General features: G+C 44.4%; 1 long non-coding RNA gene across 1 annotated transcript in view; it reads right to left on the bottom strand.

The window, feature by feature from the left end:
• Positions 1–1,641: 1,641 nt before the first annotated feature.
• LOC130889074 (uncharacterized) overlaps positions 1,642–24,983 on the bottom strand; it is a 203,021-nt gene continuing 179,679 nt past the window's right edge. The window contains exons 7-8 of the long non-coding RNA XR_009058487.1: positions 2,364–2,476; positions 1,642–2,068 (exon numbers count right to left, since the gene is read on the bottom strand). This is a non-coding gene — a long non-coding RNA (uncharacterized LOC130889074). The remainder of the gene's footprint in view (positions 2,069–2,363; positions 2,477–24,983) is intronic.

Here is a 24,983-nt window from a genome sequence, read left to right as displayed (position 1 = left end):
CTGTGCTGAAAAGAATATAAGGTCCAGGGAGAGGAAATTATCTTAGGTCACTCCTTCACTGTCCACTATTATGAAATACTTGGGACACAATGCCCTAGATTTAAGACAAGTGATTCTTTTTTTTTATTTTTACATTGCACATATATGCATGCATATCTGAAAACACACAAATTCATTTGGTTCAAATCAAAGGTGGTATATCTACTTAGCAGGATAACACTTTATAAAAAAATATGCTGTAATAAAGGGGTTCACACCATGATGGGGAAACCCACAGAAACAGCTGATTCAAGCTAGTGGGAGCTCACTGACTCCAAACTGACAGCTGGGGAACCTGCACAGGACTGAACCAGGCTCTCTGAATGTGGGTGACAGTTGTGTGGCTTGGGCAGTTTCTGGCACCACTGGCAGTGGAGCCAGTATTTAGAACAGGCCTTTTAGAGACCATTGCCTATGGAGGGATACCTTGCTCAGCCAAGATACTGGGGGAGGGAGGAGGCTTGATCCTGCCTCAAGGGATGTGACAGACTTTGTTGACTCCCTCTAGGAGGTCTCACCCTCTCTGAGGAGTGGAAGGGGGGGTATAGAGGAAAGGTGGGGGGAGCAGGAAGAGGGGAGGGGAAGAGAATTGGAATTGGTATGTAAAATAAAAATAAGATTGTTTAAAAAAAGATAGACTAGTTAAAAAAAAAAGTGCTCCAAAATGCAGAGATAAGGATGAAGTAAAGAGCAGTAAAGACACACTAGAAGATTCTCAGCCGTCTTGGGAAAGTTCTAGGGGTTTGTTTTCTGCTTGTTTGTTTTTAAAGATGAATGTAATCATTTAATGTTCACATAATAAAACATTGACTTTCTCAAAAACAAAATGAAAGTTGTATTTTTAAGATTCATTCATCCATCCGTCAGTTCATCATGCAAGTACCTATTATAAGGCAGGCATGCGACAGGAGAGAGGATGGTCCTGGTCCACAAACTGAGAACTGAACTTCTGGGGAGGGAGAGCAGGTTAGCAAGCAAGAATTAGGCTACATGTCTGCAGGCACAAGAAGAAATGAGGGCAGCATTATGAACACAAAGAAAGTGCTCTCGGGTCAAAGACAGCTTGCAGGGTCAGTGCTTGCCGCGAACACCTAATGGCCTGAGCTGCATTCGAGAACTCAAAGAGGAAGGAACAAACCAACTGCAGAAAGCTGGGTTTTGACCTCATCTGTGCTATAACATACAAATACTTATAACCACCTATATACAACATAAACACACTCACGTACACATAAATAACCATAAATAGAAAATCATTCCACTTTATGGGAAATGCAGGGTCCCTACTAAACTCTTCCATGGCTGCCATCTTGAAACACATTAATTATGGCCAACAGTTAGCAGAAGAAGAAATCTCTGCAATTTAGGAGGAATTTACATTGCCTTTGACTTTAGATAGTATTCAGACCAATACCGTAATATAAAGGACAGCTTGAACTTTCCAAACACTTGACCTCATAAACAGAGGGTGTCTTTCTTGCTCTGTATAGCATTGTGTCTTTGACTGTTTTACCAGCACTTAAGGTTAGACCAGATATGGTCACCACCAAAATTGCTGTTTTGATCTGGGTTTCTAAAAATAGCTCATTTGAAGCCTGTAGCATAGGAGGATGATGGTTACACATAACTCCGAAGAGTGAAAATATAAAACACTTAAACCAAATTGCCTAAGAGCTGAAATTGAGTGCAAATAATGCCTTGTAGCAATAGCTATAATTAGCCATCCTAATAGAATCCTTTGAAGATAGAGGTGGTTCAACAAGTGAGTTTAATTGAAAGTAAAAATTTCAGACTAATATTCCATCAAACCAAGACTGAACGAGGACAGCTCAGCAGTGACCCGGTGAAAAGTATTGAGTATGGTGGGAGATGCCCAGGCAGGAGGGGGAAGTGCTCTCTTCTGTCTTCTCGCAGTTTCCAGGCATCTTTCCAGGTTCAGGAATGTTCTATGTCTTCTGGAAAGAGTGTCTCCTTCTCATAGGGCCAACGGCACGGCTGGATCTATCTTCTGTGTAAGTCCATCAATCTCCTACAAAAAGCAAAACAAATTTTAAAAAGGAATTAAGGAACAGGGTGTGGTGGCACCTGCCTTTAATCCCAGCACTGGGTGGCAGAGGCAGGTGAACTTCTGTGAGTTCAAGGCGAGCCTGGTCTACAAAGGAGTTCCAGGATAGCCAGGGCTGAGAAGAAACGCAGAGAAGAAAAGAAACCCTATCTTGAAAACCAAACTAGAATCCAGGATTAGGAGGCCAGAGGAAATGACACTGGCCATCCAATACCTTAGTCATTCCCAGCACATTGCATTCTGGGAGGTGCACACTTACCTACCAGCTCTGGAGCGCTCAACTGTCTCACAGAATTGCCTCTAGCTTGATGACTTCTGTCTTTGCTATTTATCAGCTGAGTGACTTGGCATTTCTAAGTAGATGCTTCTCATCTGAAAAATAAGACAGGGTCATTGTTATCATCACATATCCCAGAATGCTCAAGAAGCTGAAATGTGTGCACAATCACTTGGTGTTCTAGACAGTGTCGGGTACTATAAGCTGTGTGAGAAAGGTTGATCGGGGGACCAGGGCCTTCCTTGACACTCAGAATGGGTCCGTGAACCAGCAGCATCCTTGTTGCCTTGTGGCCTCTTCTTCAGAGTTCAGCTTGGCACAGGAGATGTTTAATAGGTGCTCCTGTGTCTGGTATGAGTCACCACCCATGTGTGTGGCTCTGATTCAGGTGAACACTGGATATTGACTAGGTCTTGGAAGCATTGCACTGTCTTTGTAGTCAGTGGCAGAGATTTTTCTGTGTAAAAAGTGTGGCTGAGTGGGAATGCAAAGGAAGGCAGAATATTGTTTCTAGGAACACTCTAACCCCTGATGCCCAGAGTCAGTAGGATGCTTAAAAGCTCTGCTCTGGATCAGATACTCTGGACTTTAGCTATGGCTCTGCTTATCAGAACTAGCTATTTGCTAAGCTTCATAAGCTGATGCCTCTGAGCCTCCCAGTTTCTCCATTATTTTTTTAAATTAATATTATAAAAAGTATCTAATATTTGCAAAGTCTTTTATATTAGCAACTCATTGAGTATTTGAAACATACCACTTATCTATGGTGCACAAATAATACTGAGGAATATCTCACGGATGTTACGTGCTTAAAAGCACCTTGCTAATAAATGCCAGGAAGAAAGTTCTTTTTCACTTGGGCACTGGGCATTGAATCCAGGGCCTTGTGCATGTTGAGCAAACACTCGACCACAGAACCCAGCTTGGAAGCAGGTACCATGACACAGACAGGCTCTTGGAGAATTGTCTGGTGACTTCTATGAGATCACAGGAAGGAAACATTCTCCCTCTAAGCTGCCTTGTAGAGGGCAAGTAGTCAACAAATTCTTAACAATTGGGTTTCATTCAAAAAATAGTGTTTTCCCCCTTTGGTCAGAAGGAAAACCGCAAGGATTACTAAAGCATCCACGTAGTGGATGAGAAGGAGGAAGCAGCGACCTACAGAGATTCTGGCCTGGACAGCTGTTCCTCCCCACCTGTCATGGCATAGGGCCAGAGTTGGGGTGTTCTGCCCTTGAAACTTTCTGTTACCCCCTTTCGTTGGGAGCGTGCAGAAACCCCAGCTTAAACAGCTGGAGCGGGAACAGGTCTGACGTCTGCCAGGCATGAAACATTTCTAAAGAGCACTAGGTTTCTAAGATGAGCTGGGCAGATCTATTCCCCGGGGAAATGGGCTGAGCTCTGGAAATGGTTAATCATACAGATCCAGGGGCGACTGCTTGTGCACAACAGGCAATGTGCACTTCGGGAATTGGCCAAAACAAAAACCTGATGTAGACTGTTGGTTGCTAAGTAGCCAGTCAGTTCCTGCTCTCCTATTTAAAGGAACCCAAGATCTGTGTGGGTTTGGGGCAGATAGGCATGCGCTCAAAAGAAGTACTGGCCAATCAGAAGAGTCGTTAACCCGGGCTTCAAGAAGACATAGCAATCCTGTCATCTCTGATGGGGATGGCTAGGAGGACACCTGTTCCAAGCTACACAATAACACAGACCTAGGGGGAGTCTATACAGAATTTCTGGAAAGATTTGTCTTCTCTAATAGAAGATAGTCTGCCTACCTGGTATTTCTTCTTACTAGAGATTTTTCTATGGGAAGCAAAGCATCTAACACAAGGGCCAGTCCAGTGCCCTAATGCGATCACAGCAGTAACTGCACACATCTTATACCAGGTGCTGCAGAGGCCATGGGGAAACAGAAACTACCGAGCATGGCTGATAGAAGTGTAAGTCAGTACAGTCATTTTGGAAAACAATATGACAACAATCATGAAACTAAATGTGCCTGTGAGTTATGACTCATTCACATCATTGCAGGGTTCACACCAGGGAGACTCTCCCACAGTCCCCAGCTCGGGTGCAGGGTGTTCATCAGAAAACCAGACTGGATCTGCCTAGCATCTACTAACAGGAAATAGTAGAGGACAGGGGAAGAAAGCAAGCCAGGGCCAATGGCAGGACAAGGTAGGTGTCTCCTATGAATCAAAGGTACCCAGAGCACCCAAACTGGATTATTATGGATTGAAATGGTTTGCTGGTTACAAGCTTGGTCCCTCATGTGGTAAGGCTGAAAGGTGTTGAGAACATTAAGAGATGAAAGGAAGATCATAAAATACCATATTCTGGGTGTAACACAGTCGTTATAACCATGATCTCGCAGCAGCTGAGGTTGCCTGCTCTGAGCCTGTGCAAGATGGGATCTGTCAACAGCTACTGACGGACGGGGGAGGGTCTTATGAGGTGTACCCCTCCCTGCTGAACTACTGATGACTGATGGATTCTCAGGGAGAGGGAACAATCATCAAGCTAACACCTATTGGTATCATGGCCGGCTGCACTGTGGAGTTCCATCCCTGTGGTCACTCAGATGTCCCAGATTAAACTCAGGGTGCCATAAAAGAAACAATGACGAAAGCAGCAGCAGCAACAACAACAACAACAACAAAAAACCCCATGAACTTAAGAAAAGAACCTGTCAGGAGGGAGGAGGAGAGTTCACAGGAGTGGGGAGAAGAGAAGGCGGAGGGAGAGGTAAGTAGAATACATTCTATACATGCATCTAATTGCTAACACATTGAATTAACAACAAGAATAAAATTCTTTTAAAAGATACACCCACAGTCGTTATCTCAGAGGCGATTCCAGTCATCTGGACAATGAGGACACAAGAAAGTAATTCTCTGCGGCCCACACAGACTTATAAATGGTTTTCCTCAAGTGAAGTTTGGTTGGAAAGGTCAACTGCCCTGATTTAATCATCATGCATTATACGTATGTACCAAATCACATTTGAACTGGGCCAGTCATGGAATAAGGAGGCCTGGCTTGGAAGGTGGAAAGTGGAGAGGGCTGGACAGAAAGAGATGAACATGTGACCCTTAGATGACTGCTTCTGGTTTCCTTTCCTACTCCTTAATCAACACACCATCAAGCTAACCAACCCTGAAAACTTGTTTCTCTCTCTCTCCTTCTCTCCCTCCCTTCCTCCCTCCTTCCCTCCCTTCTTTCCTTTTTTTCCCCCCTGAAATAGGCTTTCTCTTCAGCTTTGGAGCCTGTCCTGGAACTAGCTCTTGGAGACCAGGCTGACCTTGAACTCTCAGAAATCCACCTGTCTCTGCCTCCCGAGTGCTGTGATTAAAGGTGTGTGCCACCACCGCCTGACTTGACAATTTGTTTCTTAAGTGCCTGCCAATGCTAAAAATACCATAGTAAGAGACGGCAAAACGGAAGTCATTCCTGGAGTGTATAATCCAGCTAGGGAGTCAAGACTTTAATAGGAAGAAAATTAGGTACCCATGGAAGAATAAAGGATAACACAACAAAATAAGACTATCGAAGTATAACAGTGTGGGCCCTGTACGGTCCGGACACAGGAGATCAGGATCACATTGGGGGCTTTGTGGGAGAGTCCTCTGAAAGCCATATTCCAAGGATAGTCATAGGTTGCAGAGTGAGTGGTAGCAGCCAGGAGTGTTGAGTGCCTGATGTGGAGAGAGGTCTAATTCTATGTGTCCAGAGCGAGCACTTCTTGCTGCTATAATAGAAAGAAAATAATGGAGCCCTGGAAGAAGGGGGTGGAGAATGAAGACTCAGAAAGCCAGGCAGAGAACTCTAACCTGGGAAACAGAAAAGTGAACACTGCAAAAAGCTGTGCGGGAAGACTGGCTTCAGCAGAGATCCAGGAACCCTTAAACCTCAACACCCAAGGACACCCCACAACACCTAAAGAACATTTTTCAAAAGCAGGGAAGGAGTCATAAGGAGCAGAAAAGTCAGGTGTCACCTGTGGGCACTGCAGCCATCACCAATCCATAATGCAAAGCCCAGATGGGACCTCAGAAGTCTTGCCCTCTCAGGGATCTAAGCAGGCTCCATCCTTTGACCAGGGCATCAAGTGTGACCTTACCTTGCAGGCTGCATTAGTCAGAAGTGCTATGTCTTACTGCAGTAAGATGTGTCGCCCAATTCAACCTATCTAGCATCCCTGGATAAATCGATCTGAAGGTCTATAAATATATACAATGATCTACATCTTTCAGTTTGCTTTTTCAAACTTGTATGTGAGGGCCTCAAATACAAATCGATTTCAGGCTGTTTATAGTACCTAAATGGTGAAACAGCTCTACCAAAGTGGTTGAAAATGTGCTGACTGTCATCAACTACATGGAATTGGCAAGTCTATTGTAGGCTCAAGTATCTGTGTGCCAGCAAGCTTTCCTGAATTATCATTGGCAAATTGAAGGAGGAAACCTACTGCCATCAAAAGTACCAAAGGGACCAAGGGAGGCAGTTTAGGAGGATGGTGCAGTATAGAGGTGCCCAATAAACTGGAAGTGGAAAACCAGCAGCATGTAGCCTCTGGGTAAGTATGATTGGGCTCATATTCTGAAACGGTAAACATTGTTGCAAAACCGTGACTCATGTTCTGTTGAGCCCCTCCTCCATCCTCAGAAAACAATGTTCACTTCCAGCTGGGGTCAAGTTCAAGATCCTGATTGGCAAGGAGAATTTCCAACACAGCACTGGGCAATGCTTAAAGACTGAGCCCTGCTGCCAGGAACCTGAACTGAGGGAGGAAATGACAAACGGATACCGCCTAGATGTTTGCCACGACTAGCCTGACCCTTGGTCAGGGATGGACACTCACTAGCTCCAGCAGCTAGTTTTGTCTGAGACTGAGTCTCATGCAGCCATAGCGGGCCTTGAGTTTGCTATACAGACCAAGGACTATGATACCCCTGCCTCTGCTTCCCAAGTGTTGTATTACAGGCAGGTGCTACCATGCTTGGTTTTATGCAGTACTGGGGCTCAAATCATGAACAGCTAGACTGTCATGTGAACCATATCACTGGTTCCAAGAGCAATCATAATTCATGCACAGGACAGAGGCTTTTGAAATCTTTTAATGAATCTGATAGGTAAAATTGTTTGTATCATGAAATGACATGATGCTACAAGGTACATTTGATGTAGGAGTCCCTTCTGTATGCTGTGAATATGTTTTTATTACCATGGGTTAATAAAGAAGCTCCTTCAGCCTATAGTAGGACAGAATATAGCCAGGCTGGAAGAAATATAGAGAGAGAGTAGGTGGAGTTAGAGAGACGCCATGTAGCTGCCATAGGAGTAACATGCCAGCACCAGTAAGCCACAGCCTAGTGGCAAGACACAATTAATATGAATGGATTAATTTAAGATGTAAGAGTTAGTTAATAAGAAGCCTGAGCTAATAAACAGAACAGTGTTGTAATTAATACAGTTTCTGCATGATCATTGGAGTCTGAGCAGTTGGGAAATAAACGAGCATTCACCATCTACATACATTTATTATGAAATGGTGACATCCAGCTAGTTAACATACCTGTCACCTCATAGGGCTCTCATGTTTGTGGAAAGAATATAATATCCCTTTTCTAAGCATTGTTCAAGACTATGAGACACTAAGAATTATAGCCACCGTATACCATAAATCTCCAGAACGTATTCCTCCTATTGGGCTGAAGTGTTGTTATCTTTTTTGTCAATACCTCAAAGATCTCTCACTCTTCCGAGAAGCCTACCCCTGGAAAACACCAGTCTATTTTCTACTTCTAAGAGACCAATTCCTTCCTATTAAATATGTGCCTAAAAACAAGTGGTTTTTGTACCTGGTTCAGGATACAAATAGACATTCACACAGGCAGCATTGTGTATGCATGTGCACACACACAGATACACACACAGAGATACACATACATACATATCATGAGCATATCCTTCTAAGTCTCTGTAGAGGTTAGAGATGTCAGTGACCAGGATCATATATCCTGTACTACTTGCTAAGCACTGTTTTCCAAGGTAGGCAGGCAGTGAACTCAAGGTTAGTTGGAAAAGAAAAATGAACTGACAGATGGGTCTAGGGTGTTCCCACACATATCTCAAAGGTAAGTCCATTGGAGAAGGTGTTTTAGGTCCCATTCTTCTAATGAGGAAACCAAGACAGAAGACCTATCATTTGCTCAGATCCTAGGAAATCAAACCCCAAGATTGACCTCCTCATGTTCAATGCCACATGGGGAGGGGTCCTAAAGTAGACCAGCTCTGAGGACAGAGCACAGACAGGTGAGAATAAGTCTACTCTAAAGAGAAGGGGGGGTCAATTAAACTGGACCCTCATTCAAAGAGAACAATCCAAATAATTTCTTAATAACTGAATTCATAAGCCATACAGACGTGATCTCCAGGGGAAAAATATCAACTATCGAAGAAAAATAAAGGTACAAAAAATGTGTGGTACTTCCTTCCAGCAAAGTACAGTACTGAACATACTGATACTTTCTGCTAGTCAAATGAATTTTTTTTCTAGCCTAAAAATAAGATGACGCAGTTAATATAATTCTATCAAAAATTGCATACCAATTTTTAAGATGTGGCTAACTAGTAGTGCTTGCTCGGTCCTAATCTGTGGATTTATGTTCATTTTTATATTTCTGCATATTCTATGAGAGCTCCCACTTATGTTTGTTTCTTTCTATTTCTCTGCCATGCAGACATTTAGGGTTATTGTGCCCCGTGGAAGCTTTCTCGCTCTTCAGTACACAGTTGGGCCATGGAAAACACACAGGCAGAATGGAATTGGCATTCCCGCTCTCCTGAGTGAAGATGAAGGATGCGTTTTATAACCAATAATAGAAAAAGATGAAAAGTCTTTCTAAACTTTATGCAAAGGAAATGTAGTTGGACTCAAAGAAGGTCCCACCCCCACTGCAAAGTAGCCCTCCAGCTACCCCATGACCTCAGCCAGGTTCAGAGAGTAGAAAACAGCCTTGTTTGCTCCCCACTGGCATTAGTAAGGCTTCTATTGAGACACAGTTAATCATGTCAATTAGGAGCCTATTTACACTTGGCCTTCACTGCCAGACGCAGGCCCTCTGTCTATGGGAAGGTAGATAGATAAATAGCCAGTTGTGTCTCAAGATGATTAAATGCATGTACCCCACCACCTATAACATTTTAATCAGTATTTTTTAGCTTATAAAAAATTATGTTTGATAAAATATGAAATCACCCAAATGTATCAAAGCACAAGGCAGAACATTCTCTACCCAGAAAACAGTTTTTTTCTCCTAGTTGATCTTGCCCCCACCCGAAGAGGCAACACTACACACACCTATTTCTAGTTACATTTATTAATTTGGCATGAGTTTAAAATTCATACAAAATAGAAGCATGTTTCACCGAGTGGTAGCAGTGCATGCCTTTAATCCCAGCACTTGGGAGGCGAAGGCAGGTGGATCTCTGTGAGTTTGAGGCCAGCCTGGTCTACAAGAGCTAGTTCCAAGACAGGTTCCAAAGCTACAGAGAAACCCTGTCTCAAAAAAAAAAAAAAATTGGTGCTTGTTTTATGTTTAAGCTGAGCAGAAATAAGGAATGAGAGCAGGTGGTTTGAGAGGGACAGTAAAATATCAATGGCATTCTGTGAAAGTATGACAGGTTCTTAAAAAAGCCACAGAGACATACCCTGTGGTCCAGCAATTGCACTCCTAGGTATGTATATACTGTGATGAATGTAGGTCCATGAGAAAACGTGCATCTGAACCTCCAGAGTAATCTATTCTAGAAAAAGGAAACAGCCCAAAGTTGATCGACAGATGACAGAATAAAATGAGATAAAGTCACAAAAGGGAATCTTCTGCCATTATGTAAAAAGCATGAGATCAAGGTACCTGCGCAACGTGAACAAGCCTTGAAAAGCTATGCTAAGTGGAAGAGGCCAGTCCTACAAGGGTAGGATTCCATTTACAGAAAGGGGCTCCAGTGAGCCAATCACAGCGACAGAAAGTGCCCTAATGAGTTCTGATGACTGGGATGGACAGAGGTACAGGAACTTGGGAGCTAAAGGGCCCAGACTTTCTTTCTGAGGAAATGAATATGTTCTAGAATTGGTAAATTCCATGGTATGTGACTTCTGTCTAAATAAAGCTGCTCTAAAAGAACATGCTTAGAATCCACCCATGTGAAGACAGCCCTAATAGGTGGAAAGCCATAGTAGTGTCCCTGTAGAGGAGATTTAATGGGACAATTGCTTGGTATTATGGCCTAAGAACTCCATATCCCCAAGAGACAGAGCTGGCTCCAGTAAGGTCTCTTTCCCATGAGAAGGCCTGGGATCTGTTGCCTTTCCCAGGGGCTCTTCCTTCTCTCTAGAGTCTAAAATCCAGAACTCAGCTAGCTCTGTCCTGTTGTCCTCTGTGCTCAGAGTCCTTTGTAAGGACAAGCTGGTGTGTGTGTGTGTGTGTGTGTGTGTGTGTGTTTGTGTGTGTGTGTAAGGACAAGCTTGGGTGTGTCATTATATTTAGCAGAACACACTAGTAGAATGTGGGGGTGGGAAGAGTCCATCAAAAAGAAAGATCAAGAACTCTGTGGTACAGACAATTTTGAGTTGGTGGTGGTGATGTTATTTTGTTCTGTTTTGAGATAGGTTCTCACATAGCTCAGGATGACCTTGAACTTCTGGTCCTCCTACATCCATCTCAGAATGCTGGGACTTTTTGGTTTGTGTCTGGTTTATTTGGTACTGGGGCTCAAACCCAGAGGGCTTCAGTATGTTAGGCAAAGGTTCTACCACCTTGTGCTATATCTGTAGCCCTAGAAGGGAAGAGGTCTAAAGCTGGATTCCCCTCATCACTAACGGGGGTCTTCATCTCTTACCTCAAAAGAACAATGTCCTGGCCTACAGTCCAAGGATCTAAAAGCCAGCCCTGGGGATATATCCAAAAGCTATCATTTCCACTGGATTGATTTTAGTTAGTATCCTGTCCTGTCTAAGCCTCACTGGTCTGTGTTCCAGAGAATGTGTTAGCACCCACATGGTACAGGAGAGGATAAGTTCATATGGGTAGATTTTTTATAAAAAGGGCTGAGAGTATTTGGGGCACCCTATTCTGTCATATAGCAGCCAACAGACTTTAAAAAGGCCATGTTGCATTCCAATAGCTCACTATTTATAGATACTGAACTTTCTCTTTCCAATTCATGTAATTTACATATATGTATATATTTGCATATATATGTGTATAATACATATATACATTTTTTTTTCTGTAGCCTTTTCTGTCTAGAAACTCACTCTGTAGACCAGGTTGACCTCAAACTCACATAGATCCACCTTCCTCTACCTCCCGAGTGTTGGGATTAAAGGCATACAAAACACTATGCTTTTAAATTTTTTTGTTCCACAATTTAAATATGTAAGCCTTGTGAGGTGGTGCACACCTATAACCCTAGCATGCAAATCAGGAGGTGGGCAAGGTCTAGTTTGTGACTGGCATCTCATGGAGGCTTATAGGACCTGGCTCATAGTCAATGCCATCCCCTCTAACTGGTGAGTACTCACTGTGAGCTGAGTCAGGTAACATACCCTTTGTGCATCCCATCTCACATAAACATCACCCTGTCTCTGGCAGCTAAGAGAATAACCACTGTTTACCACAGTACTGAGGTTTCATTCATCTTCAAGGGCTGCACAGACACTGGAAGAATGTGAAGGGTGTTACCACTAGTTGCTGAATATGGGTAACACTGAAGCCCAAAGAACCTACGATGATGTAACAGAAACTGCATCCTTCCACATACACCAGATGGGAAGACTTGAGTATCTAGATCTGAACTTCTTTCTAAAAGGCTAACAAGAAGACATTTAAACCATGATGGATACTAAAATGCAGGGTAGAAAGCATGTTTCCAACACGGAATGTGTGTGGTACAGAGAAAGAGTGAGCAGTAGGTTTTGAGGTCACTACACCTTAAAGGGAGAGCACGGGCCTTTCCATGTGCCTCTGAATGCAGACTGCACCAAGGCGGCTCACAATTTTCTGGCTCTTGTTTGTAACCCCAACGTCAAACTGCACATTTTAAATTGGATCCAACTTCTCTGCAGGATTTTGGTCACACACGTTAAAGAGAAGTCTTCGGGGCTTTTGTGGCTTCAGAGTTCTAGCCCCTGGAGCAGCAGAGAAGAAAGATGTTGGGGCGGGGGCAGTGTCAGTCCCGCTCTGTGCCCTTTTGAAAGTTATCTGTTGTCTTCTGGCTTTGGGATCAATAGTGTCCCTCCACAGCAGGGAGGACAGCAATAGGCAGTCTGCTCAATAAACAGCCAGGGAAGGCTGGCTTGTTCCACAGAGAACTTACAAAGCTGTGCCATGGGGGAAGAGGCTCAGTATGAATAGAGGAGCTTTGGTGGTCTGATTGACTACCCTTCACTGGAAGGGTAAGGTGAGGGTGTCTCACTCTCACAGGGATGAAGGAAAGTGGGGGAGACTGACCAAACAGATGTCGGCACACTGCACCCACCTAGCTCCTGTCTGCACATGGACACAGAACACGTTAGATTTTTCTGTGGAGGAAAATGGAAAGGAACAGGGGCAGGGATCACAGGCCGTCGGGAGAGAAGCCACATTGTGTGAATTTCCACCCAAATCCCCCTGAACTGTGGAATATTAGAGTCTATGTCTGACTTCAGGTGCTGAGGGCCTAGACTGGACCCAGAAGGAACTTGTATGATATAAGATGTCATCTATTTCAGACACTTTCCCAAAGCAGGCTTGGGGGGCTCTTATGTGGCTACTAGGTGATAGGTGGTCCCAGGAAATCATTATTCAAGACTCCACTGAGCACCAACTCTTAGTTCTAACCAGATTTTTGCTGTTGTTGTTATTTGTTTATTTGGTTTTTGGTTTTTCGAGACAGGGTTTCTCTGTGTAACAGTTCTAGCTATCTTGGCAGTAGCTCTTGTAGACCAGGCTGGTTTTGAACTCATGGAGCTCTGCCTACCTCTGCCTTCCAAGTGCTGGGATTAAAGGCATGCACCACCACAGCCTGGCTAGAAAATTTTCTTAAAGACACTGGGATGAGCCCACAGCAAGGCATCCTGAGACTTCTCTTCAGACTGTGAGTGCATCATAAACAGAGAAATACCTTTATGAACTACACAGTAAACACAATGAATGGCATGCACGATACATATATATCTCTAAATATACTACCTGATTATACACACACACACTCATATACTTTTTCATTTACTTATCATATAAGCTCTATGGTAATGCTAACATAACCTCATATACCAGGTAAGGAGTCCCAGACATGGAAAAAATGAAAACTTGACTTAAGGTCATTTACTGATCAATGGCAGAGGCCAGCTAAACAGGTAAAGCAGGTCCCAGAACCCAGGAGTACAGTTCTACCTATTAGCAATAGAGTAAGCCTATGGTGGGACCTCACAAGCCTGAGAATCCCTAGATCCCAGCTCTTCTCCCCGACCCCACTCATATGACCTTTTCTTCACTCATGAGTGGCTAGCATAGCACCCTGGAATTCACATCCTTGCCCCAATCTCAATGTCTTCTGCAAGCCCACTACCGCTAGCTACTCAGCAGAACTCAGCCCCGCGAAAGGTTATCATGCTTGCCGGATTTCGTTTCCTTGGCCTATGAAAGCCAGCTATTTCCTTCAAATTGGTATCAGTCAGGTCAGGAAGTTTCTTTTTCCCTGCAATCCATTGTGTGTGGGAAGATCAGAGAGTCCTGTGGCTACAAAGACAGAGTCAGCTTGGCCTGGGAGACAGAAGCCGGCTGTCCTAGCCTTGTCCTATGACCCCTCTGAGGTTCTGCAGTCAGTTCTTGTGTTCTACCTACCAAGAGAGAACAGGAACAGCAGGACACCCATCACAATTACTCAGGACAATTATCATCAACCAGAAGAGTCTCGGCTCTTATCAAAGGCACCTAAAAGTCTTACACTACTTTGTTCTGTCTCATAAACCCATTGTTTGCTGTCCAGCGGCAAGGAACAGCACCTGTTTCCCAGAGCAATATTCCCAGTACAACAAACCTTTCTAAAAGAGGAGGTGGTGGCAACATCAGAGGACACGTTACCTCATTTCTATGTCACAGGTAAAACACTAGGACTTATAATACCAGTAAGGACCAATAGAAATCTAGTAGTGTGTGCCTAATGTGGGTCGTAGTCGATAAGATGAGGGTCACATGACACAGATGTCCACGCTCTAAGCCCTCAAACCTATGATGATCAGGTTACATGGCAGAAGGGGACTGAAGCTGCAAATTGAATTAGACTTGTTGATTTGTTTAAAATAAAGAGTTGATTCTAGATTATTTTGGTGGCCCCAGTTACCATCAGAAGGGCTTTTAAAAAAAGAAAGAAAGCTTCCTTACACAGAGCCCTAAACTTTGTCCTCAGAGCCAAATAACTGGGCATAATGGTACACAGGGTGGTACACTGAGCATAGTGGTACCCAGCACTAGGGCAGTGGGAACAGGGGAACAAGAAGTTCAAAGGCATATGATAACAAGCGCTTATTCTTCAGTCTCCCATCAGCTGGTTTGCTAGGTGTTGGCTGATGTAAGCAGGGCTTGTGGAAACATTGTTCTGCATCTACATCACGCTCCCATCCCCAAAGGCACATTGTTGCCATGACCATGAGAGTTACAAGAGAAAGTTTCTGCACATTCCGTCTTCCACTTGGGTGATAAGACCAAGAACTTCCCATAGAACACAAGAAGTCACAAGGCCAAGCCCTACGTCCTATCCAAACTATGCTATGCCATCATGGCAAAGGCGTGAATGTGGAGTTTTGTAAGGGAGGCTTGCAGAATTGTAATGAGCAGTTCAAGTTACCAAAGGCAACCAGCAATCAGTAGCCCATGTTATAGATAAACAAGCCAGAACAGAATCACTTAGAATGTCATCCAAATCATACACAAGGGAGCGAGGACCAGAAGTTCTGATGGGGTCTGTCTTAATTGTCAACTTCGGGAAACCAAGAATCACCAAGAAAATAGGACTCTGGGCATACCTACACGGAGTTATCTTGATTAGACTGAGGTGGGGTGATCCATCCATTGTGGGTGGCACCCTAAGGGTGGGTTATAGTGGGTTAGAATCCTGGACCACATGAAAAGGAGACACCACAAGCTAAATGAGGCCATCCCCACTCTATTTCTTGACTGCAGATGCAATGTGACCAGCTGCCTCAATCTGTCATTGCTGTGACTTCCCTCCTTTGAAGGACTGGGACCCTGGACTGTGATCTGAAATAAACCCTCTCTAGGAAATTCCTTTTGCTGGAGCATTTTCATCCCAAGTGACAGACAAAGAAAAGAAACTAATAGAGAAGGAAGCAGGTGGCTTTAGAATGAAGGTTAAGAACTGACCCCCGCTAATGAGTAGAGTTCAATCTGTAGGACACTACACGTTACTGTATCTGGTGCATTGCTCTGGACTGCAAATGTTCTCAGAAGCAAAGGAGCAATACTCCAAGAGGGAGAAAACCCATGGAAAGGCGGCCAGCTTGAGCTGTAGCTTTCAGTGAGACCACATTCTCTTTTACAGGCCTGGGGCCAAGACGGTTCTGTGGCTTTCCAAGGATGATTGAACAGCAAGTCCAGTGCCCAGGCTGAGTCAGCTATCCGCGGCTGTCACAAGGCCAAATATCCTTTTTTCCCATCTCCGGGGACTGAATCTGATGCTAAGGTAGCCTGCTTTTTAAGAGGCCTGCACCTCTGTTCTTTGGAGAGCTGGAGGCCAGAATGAGGGACGGAGGGACGGAGGGATGGAAAAGCTGCGGAAGAAACTGAAGAGTGATGGAAAGAAGCAGAGCTGTCCCTGAGCGCTGGAAAGCAGATGTGGAAAGAAACGAAGACTGGAAGGAAGTAATCCTCAGAAGCAAGCATTACTGAGAAATGGGATTGCAGAACACCTAGTTGGACTTCCCGGAAAGGATCAAAAAGCATATCCGGGGCTTCCTTAGAAAGCTTGCAGGGCAGGAAAGCCAAGGGTAGGAGAAAGTAGCCATTCTGGAGGCTCGGAATGATCATAGAAGCAAAAACATCTAGAGAACTTTAATGCTGTGTTCAGGGAATCACCAAAATCTCTACATACTTGGTGCGGAAAAAAGAGTCAGTGGCTACTCTGACTTAAGCCTTGGGGCTTACGTCAGGGAATCCCCTGAGTCCTATAGCAACTGGACCCTATTCTTGCTCCCTGTCAACCTGAGTGAAGGCCATCCCATTCCAGCCAAGCCCAGCCCAGCCCAGCCCAGGAAGTCCTCTTCCTTCCATCTACTCTTACCAGTGAAGGATGTGGTATCATTTTACCTAAAAATGAGAACTCCTAAAAGGCAGTTGGCACTCTTTGCTCACCTACTGTAGCCCATCAGTTCAGCTCACAAACATCCTGCACAGGATAGATAGCATTTGTTTCCCTGCTGGCTAAGGTTCAGTGAAGTTAGTTTGCTTCCAGTCACCGGCTACAGAGCCCAGAGTTCAAGTCAGATATGCTAGATTCCCAAACGCTGGCTCCTTACGTTTTACCAGGGCCCCAAACTCTGGATCTAGTGCAAAGACTAAAGAAGAGATGTCCCTTTGACTCATGTATCAGCCACTTGCAAAGTCACTGCTGCTGAGAAGCCACTAGAACACAGTAGAGGGCTTAAGAGCGAGCATCCAGGAGCCAACCCGAGGTTCTGAACCATGCTTTCACAGTTTCCCATCGAGAGTGGAAAATGGGACACAGTAGTTAACTTCCCTTGCTAAGTTTGCTCATCTGTGAAATGAACGTTGCAATAGTAACTCTACTGCTACGGTCTTACAAGGATAAAATAATTGGGTGAACATGAAGAATTTACAACAGTGCCCAGCACATAGTCTGAAAAGAGTGCTGATGTGTTGTGTTTTGTTGCTAGGATTATAGCAGTCAAAACTGACTTCATCTTTTCCAAGGTTTAAATGTAGTGGAGGAAGACAGGAATGAAACAAAAGCAAATGAATGTACCCTTGTAAATCGGGCTGTGAAGACAGAAGTGGCACCATCAAGATGAAGACAAGGAATTTCAGCACCTGTTTATCACAGGAAGCCCAATTTGAACAGCATTTAACCACAGAGGCTAAGGAATTCAAGAGAAAGGTTACAGCATATTGAAAGGAACAGAAAAATAAGATGACGCATTTTCAAAGGTGTGAGAGAGAGCTCTATATTATCCCATATCAGCCTTCCTCCTAATGACCCTGGAAAGAGTTCCCCTTCATGTGGAAGACAGAGAGTAAAGAACCCTGTGTTTGACACAGACCCCAACACCAGGCCTACCCTAATGAACTCCACTCCAGAGTCAAGTTCTACAAATGTAGGCCCTAGGGTATAGTTAATGAAAATCCCCTGGAGAAGTTCAGCCTAGAATGAACCCTCACGGATCAAGATTTAGCTTACACTCATGGACCCAGGTCTTAGATTCCACCCATTGGTCCAGATACCTAAGTTCTAGGCTTATCCAAATGATTCCAGGCTTCAAGATGGCCCCTACACACTCAAGACACCAACCTGTCTACACAATGATCTAGACACCAGGGCATCCTATTGTATTCCTACTTCCAGCAGTAATCCTATCCTCAGACTTTATCAACTAGCCCGCCCAAATTCCGCATGTGAATGAGCTGACCAGTGGGTGACTTTTTTTTGCTAAAGCTAATCTATAAGAATATAAATGTGCTTACTTCTTCAGATGAACTCACATCAACACAAGGATCATGAAGAGCCAGGGATACCACTGAAGAAACAAATTTCAAGGAAATGGATAGCCATGAGCTGCCTGATGAAGAATCCAAAATATCTGTCTCAAAGAAGTTCTGTGAACCACATAACCTTACAGACACACTTCTGCATAACATCAGAAAACAGCACATGAGCAAAAGTAAACAAAGACAAAAACCATTAAAAGAAAAAAAGAAGAACCAAACAAAAACTTTGATACCAATTCACAATGGCCCAACTAAAAATTCCGTAGGTAACTTCCACAGCAGACTTGAAAGGGAACCAATGAGCTCAAAGACAGGTCATTTGAAATTAGTTGGGAGCAAAACAATAAAAGAATAGAGTACAAAAACCTTCTAGTATACCATCAGATAAAAGAGAAGAAAGGCTGATAACAGCTTGTTGAAAGAAAGAAAAAATCATAGAAAACATTTTATAACTGGAAAGGGAAATAAACATCAAGTTGAGTCCCAAAGAATCCCAGTCTGGTTATTGTGAAGAGAGCTTTACTGAGACACGTTATAATCAAACGATCAGAAGCAAAGACATAGAAGTCTGACAGCAACAAGAGAAATCTAACTTGTCATATACAGGTGAACTGTCATAGAAACGTCTGCAGATTTATCAGCAGAAATCCTGAAAATTAAAAGAGAGTGGGATGATAGATTCAGAGTACTGAAAGAATAACTGCCAATCAAATGCCTGGAAGCTATCTTTCAGAGACGGAGGGCACAGAAAAGTTTTCTGAGACAGAGAAAAGATGAAGGGGCTGTTCAGCATGAGGCTTGTCTTACAAGAAGCACTAAAGGAAGCCCTTCGAGTTTAAATCAAAGGACAATAACTAATGGCACAAAGACACACACATGCAGAACTCGCAAGAAAAGTGCAGAAATGGTCAAGTTCAGAAACATACTGCAGTGGTGGTACTGAAGTCGCTTTCAACTCAAGGATACAATTTGCAAGACTAAAATGTGACATAACTCTAGCGTTAATTATTTGTCACTGGATATGCAATTGCAGAGAGCGTAGCACCAATAACGCAAAATGTGCTTTGAAAAGAGTGCAGCTTTACTGTGTGCAATTGAAGCTGTCATCACCTTAGAACAGACTTTCTGATAAGATGCTCTGTGTAAACTTTATGGAAAACACAAAGAAAAATTCCACAGTGGCAAGATCCTCCAAGAGGGAGAGATTAAGAGCAAACCACACAAATAGATCAAGTTATAAAATTACAAAGAAGAATGTGCAAGAAACAGGGAGCAATGAAACCACAAAGGATCCAGAAAAAAACAGCAAAATTGCAACAGTAAGTCCTGACCGATCAGTGATGATGTTAGACAGAAATACATTAAATTGTCTAATCAAATAAAGCATAGATGAATGGTTTTAAAAAAACAAGATCCAGTTATGCTATCTATAAGACTACCTTGGCCACACGTGGTGGTTCAAACCTATAATCCAAGCATTCTGGAGGAAGAAGACAACCTGGGCTAAAGAGTAAGACTCTATCTCAAAAACACAAAATAATTTTAAAAGAAGAAGAAGGAAAAAGATGATCATTAAAAACACAGAGAGGCTGAACGGTGATTAAATACTGACCAAAAACTGGCAGAGAGGGGAGAGGTACGTTCACAGCCACAGAGCTGGACAGAGGCAAAGTGGACTCAGAACAGAGCACACAGACTTTTTAGGCATAAATACAAAATGACAGGATCAAACCCCAGAAGTCAAAGAGAGAAAGGGAGAGCTGAACACGTGAAACCTGTTTTTGAGGACTCATACCTGACACTGGGGGTGGAGTGGGGGTGTCAAAGGTGATCAGATTGGATTCATGGATGGATTGATGCTGACGGGAGCTATAAATACCGTATCAAGAGGGATGGTTATAATCCTGAAACTGACAGGGAGCTCCTGGTTACATTTAAGATGAAGAGAGGCATGGTCAGACTTGGGTTTTCAGTATCTGGATTTGGTCATTGGAAAAGGAAGTGAGAGATGTCAAAATCAAATAAGACAAGAAAACTCAATGCCCGAGATAAGGTCCAGGAAGGGAGGGAGAAGAGATTGAAGGAAATGGAAATGTGGGGCCACCAGGAAAGAAGTGGAGGCAGTAACTGCTGATGAAGGGGTCCCGGAAGACAGAAAACCACTTCTCCTTCCTTTCGATGAAGCAAGATTATTACTTGAGAGCAGAGCTGGACAAGACAAGACTTCCGAAAAACCAGGAAGGGAAGAACCCTGAGCGTGTATCTACAACAGAAGTCACACTTGCAAAGCATGAGGTCGAATAGGCCCATGATGATATCCAATCTGCGTGGGCTTTTCCTCAGAACAGGTCTCTGGGGACCCCATAAAGTCTCTTTCAGAAAGCCAGAGCCTGATGCTGAGAGCCCCAAATCTAGTCACGGGAGACATGGAAAGATGTGATGTTGCCTCATCAGACTATAGACAAACTGAGGCTACCCACTTGGCAAATATCACTAGGAATGAAAGCCGGGTTTCAAAGCCAGGGCCTTCTGTGTAGATGCTGCCTAAATTTGAAAAGGACCAGCAGAGGTCAGAGAAAGAATAAAGTCCATTTCTGCCCTCCTATCCTGTCAGTATCCTCCCCTGACAAAAGGGCATGGAACTCCATGGTTCAGTCAGGCTGTGGGTGTGTCCACACAGCTCCCCTTCTAGGACAAAGCCCAAGGCAGAGAGCTCTGGGAAGCTGACTTGGGGAGCACATAGAAGCACTCCAATAGCTTGGTTTCAGTACATACAAGGGTCTGAACTATCCTACCCTACAGATTCCTATGATGCGGGAGTCCCCTCTGTGTGCTGTGATTACCTTTAATAAATAAAGAAACTGCCTTGGCCTATTGATAGGGCAGTACTTAGGTAGGCAGGGAAAACTATACTGAATACTGGGAGGAAGAAGGCAGAGTCAGGGAGAGATGCCATGGAGCCACCAGAGTCAGACATGCCAAATCTTTGTGGGTAAGCCATTACCACGTGGTGATATACAGATTAATAAAAATGGGTTAAATTAGCCAATAAGAAGTTAGAGCTAATGGGCCAAGCAGTGTTTTAATTAATATAGTTTATGTGTGATTATTTCGGTTCTGGGAGGCCGGGACGAACAAGCAGCTCTCCTCCTACATTCGTACCCCAGAACCCAGGCTTTGTCTGTGTGCCAAGGGATTGCCTGCTTATTCCTAGAAGGGGAAGGCCCCACAAAGGCCAGGGCCCTGCCTCCACTCAAAGTTGGCCAGCACCACCACACACTCCCTTCTTCCTTCCTCATTCCCCTTTGCCTTGTCTCTATCAGTGCTTTCAAAAGGCAAAAATCTCTAAAGGACCCAGTTCTGACAAGGCCGCCTATCAGGCCCGGTTGTTGTAAGAGATGAGGGCCAGCTGATGCCTACAACAGCATCAGCTGGCCACCCCTGGGCGGCAAGCCCTTCCCACCCTCCATGCCAGCCCAGCACACAGAGGTCTGGCAGCCAATGAAAAGAAAAGTGCCTATCTCTGACTCCTCAGAGCCTCTGATAAGAAATGTCATCCCTTGCTGGGTAATATTACTCTGCCGATAAGGATCTCTATCTCCTCCAGCATATGGCTAGCTACACAGCACAGGGCCTGCGGGAGCAGGATAATTTATTTGCTTAAGCTGGAAACGCTGGGCAGTCCGAGAGGCACATTGAACAGAAGAAGCGCCAAATTATAACCTCTTCTGACCCGGCCTTGGGATACCTCCCCGAGAAGGACAGGAACCTCCTCTGCTCCACACACCATCAGCTCTTTCACCTCCCGCTGTCTCTGAAGGGCACCTGCATTGGTGCTATCTTAGCTTATCCTCACCAGGCCCTCCAAAGATGATGCATTTTTGCTCTCTTTCACAGATTAGGAAAGAGAGATTCCACAAGGGTAAGTAACATGGCCAAGGTCACCCAGGCAGCCATTACCAGAGCACAGGCTCAAACCCCAACAGGTCTGACCCAGCAGCACACTGTCAGATGGGGAGGTTAATCCCAGCTTCTGAGTTGGCTCTGCTCCAATGATGAAATTAATCAATTAAGTCAGAGCTGCCTGACTTAACTGGCAATGTCAGTGCCACACTGAAATCTCAAAGGTCCATTTCAGCTCATTCCTTGCTCCTGGGTTCTCTGCAGTTCAGGAGGGATGAGGAAGCCTTGCCAAGGCAAGATACTCAAGGAGAGGAGGGGAGGTCAGGGATGGGACCCGAAGAGGGAGAAAAGACTTGGCCACCGGCTTCAAGCATTCAGGAGTGAAAGGCAGAGGGAAACTGCGGGGAAATCCTCTCTTCTCTGTTCATTCATTCATTCTTCATTCCTCAGCATCCGCTGGACAATCTACTATGTGTCTCTTTTGGCTCGGCCCCAGTAATATCACTGCATCTGTAAGCAGTGCTGGATTAGACTTCATGGCATGGTTGGTGAGCTAGGGGTGATTGACAGCTCGGCAAAGAGACGGAGATAACAGAACATGCCAAGGGGACTTAGGCCTGCAGGAGATCCCAGGGCTGATAGCGGGGCAGTGGCTGTGTGTTAATGAGCAGCTATTAGTTAACTTTACTCTCTGTCACTGGATACCCCTGCTTTAAAAAAGAAAGGTCAACATTGCTAGGGTTGATGTTGTTCTTTGAGAGAAATACTTCAACAATGCTCCCCATTGGTTCATAACCCCATTAGTAGTAACCATAATTGAACAATTATAATTGATGGATAAAAACTATATGTTTTGATATAAATTGCATATATACCTTACCTAATTCTAAATTGAATTACTATATGTATAAACGCATAGACATATCTTTTCTAGCATTTTCTTTTAAGAAGCTATATAGTTAGTATCCCATTTTATAAAGGTGCCCCAATTTTATAACTACAGCTAGTGAAAACTGAAGAGGGAAGTTACCCAGCACTGAGCTGGGTCATCCCCAGGAGCTCCCTCTGTTCCTTAGGGTGTTCACACCCAAGACTTCCTCCGGGAAACCTGGAGTACACATGACATTAACAGACTCAAAAAGGCCCTGGATTATCACTTATGTAATGTCCCTCCATTGTCCATTTGGAAGTAAGAAGAGGCAGAAAAGAGCAACAGATAATGTCATGGGTGGGTCACTTATGGTAAAAATCACTAGCATGGGTTAGGGATGGCAGCTGATTCTAATTTCAGTCTCTTATACTACTGTCATGTAACCTAGATGTCATACAATTTGGGGAACTCAGCATATCGAATGGCAAAGGGGAGTAAGAATGAGGCTTTCAGACAAGGTCCGTGTTGGAAGTTTAAAGGCCACACTGAAGACTTACTTAAACTGTTATCCGGGCCTCCCGGAACTGCTGGAAAGTGAAAGAGAATCAGCCATAGACTTCCATGAATTTTTACACCGCGGGAGAGAGAGATTAAGGAGCAGTCATGCCGGCCACATGAAAGCTGCCCTCGGGCCCACCACACGGGTAGCAGCAAGGGGTCCAGGTGGGGCCAGTGATAGGGCAGGAGCTCAGGGTGTGACAGAGGGCTGCCCGTGGAGACGTTCAGATAGGCTATGCTATCTAGGAACAATGGAACCGTTGTCCTGAACCTGAATCTGACAAGAGGGGATAAGACCCCCGGAAACCCAACCCCAGATAACTGCCTAGGGTGGCCTTAACACACCAGCCCAAGGCTGCCTGTTGTTTCATTTCTGGCATTCATTCATGCCCCTTACAGTGTGTATCAAGCACATACCAAGAGTTGCGTTAGAAGGTGGGGATGTGATGGTGAATGAGACTCTCAGGAGGCACAAAGATAAGAATGGCTCATGAGGACCAGTTAGCATAGCGCAGTGCCAGAATACAATGAGAACAGCAAACCCAGTTGCAAAGACGGGGTGCTTGCTATTTCCTATTTGCTGTCTCAAAGCCGTGAGGCCCTATCACCATGAGGATGTGCACTCCATATGACAACAGAGGCGTAAAGCTGAGCGGGAGGCTGCGGGACATGCCTGAGGACAGCAACAGTTGATGTGCTACAGTTGTTGGGATCTGTGGTGAGGCAAGGGGGCTCAGCTGTGCTCTCTGCCCTTCCAACAGAAACCTATTAGTGATTTAGAGTAGTATACAGCCTGGGCCCAGACATGCCTACCAAAACTGGGTCAGTTACTTTGCCTCTCTGCTCCTAAGACTGAGCCTGGAGGTCATCCCTAAAACAGATTTGGCATTGCTTCATTTATTGAGCAGAAATTTATAAGTCATCTACCATGGTCGAGAGAATCGAGTGATAAAAAAAAAAAGTAACAAAAAATTTGGGGAAGGTCTTGTTGTAAGAAGATGTCTCCTAAGCTCTGGATGTGCACACGTGTGTGCACAGGTGCCTAAGCTATTTGCTAACCATTTCCTATTTGCCAGGCACCATTTAAAGGTGAAGTTGTTGGTGCAAAGCATAGTTCATTTTCCCTCACTAATATCCCTGGAAGGAAAACTGAAATACTGTCCCCACCAAACAAAAGGGGGCCAGAAGCTCTCCTGGCTCACCAGAGTAGTGGAAACTCACCGGGTTCAAAGCAAAGTGGCTGTCAGGTACTGCAGCCCAAACGCAGTTCGCTGAGTACGCCTCCGGGCTTAGTGTGGCATTCTGTAGATCTCATGGTTATCATAAGCACCATCACTAGAATGCAAAGCTTAGGCAGGCCTAGATGGAGGCATGGGCACCCCAAAATGCTTTGTCCTGTCTGAAAAATAAAGGAAGATGGCAATCTCTTCTCTGGTGTCTGGAAGAAATGAATACTCTATGATTTATTTCTGCTCAGTT

The sequence above is a fragment of the Chionomys nivalis genome, chromosome 17, assembly GCF_950005125.1.
Source record: "Chionomys nivalis chromosome 17, mChiNiv1.1, whole genome shotgun sequence".
In the NCBI taxonomy this organism is placed as follows: domain Eukaryota; kingdom Metazoa; phylum Chordata; class Mammalia; order Rodentia; family Cricetidae; genus Chionomys; species Chionomys nivalis.
Note: the sequence above shows the minus strand (reverse complement) of the source record. Positions and strands in the feature narration are given on the sequence as shown.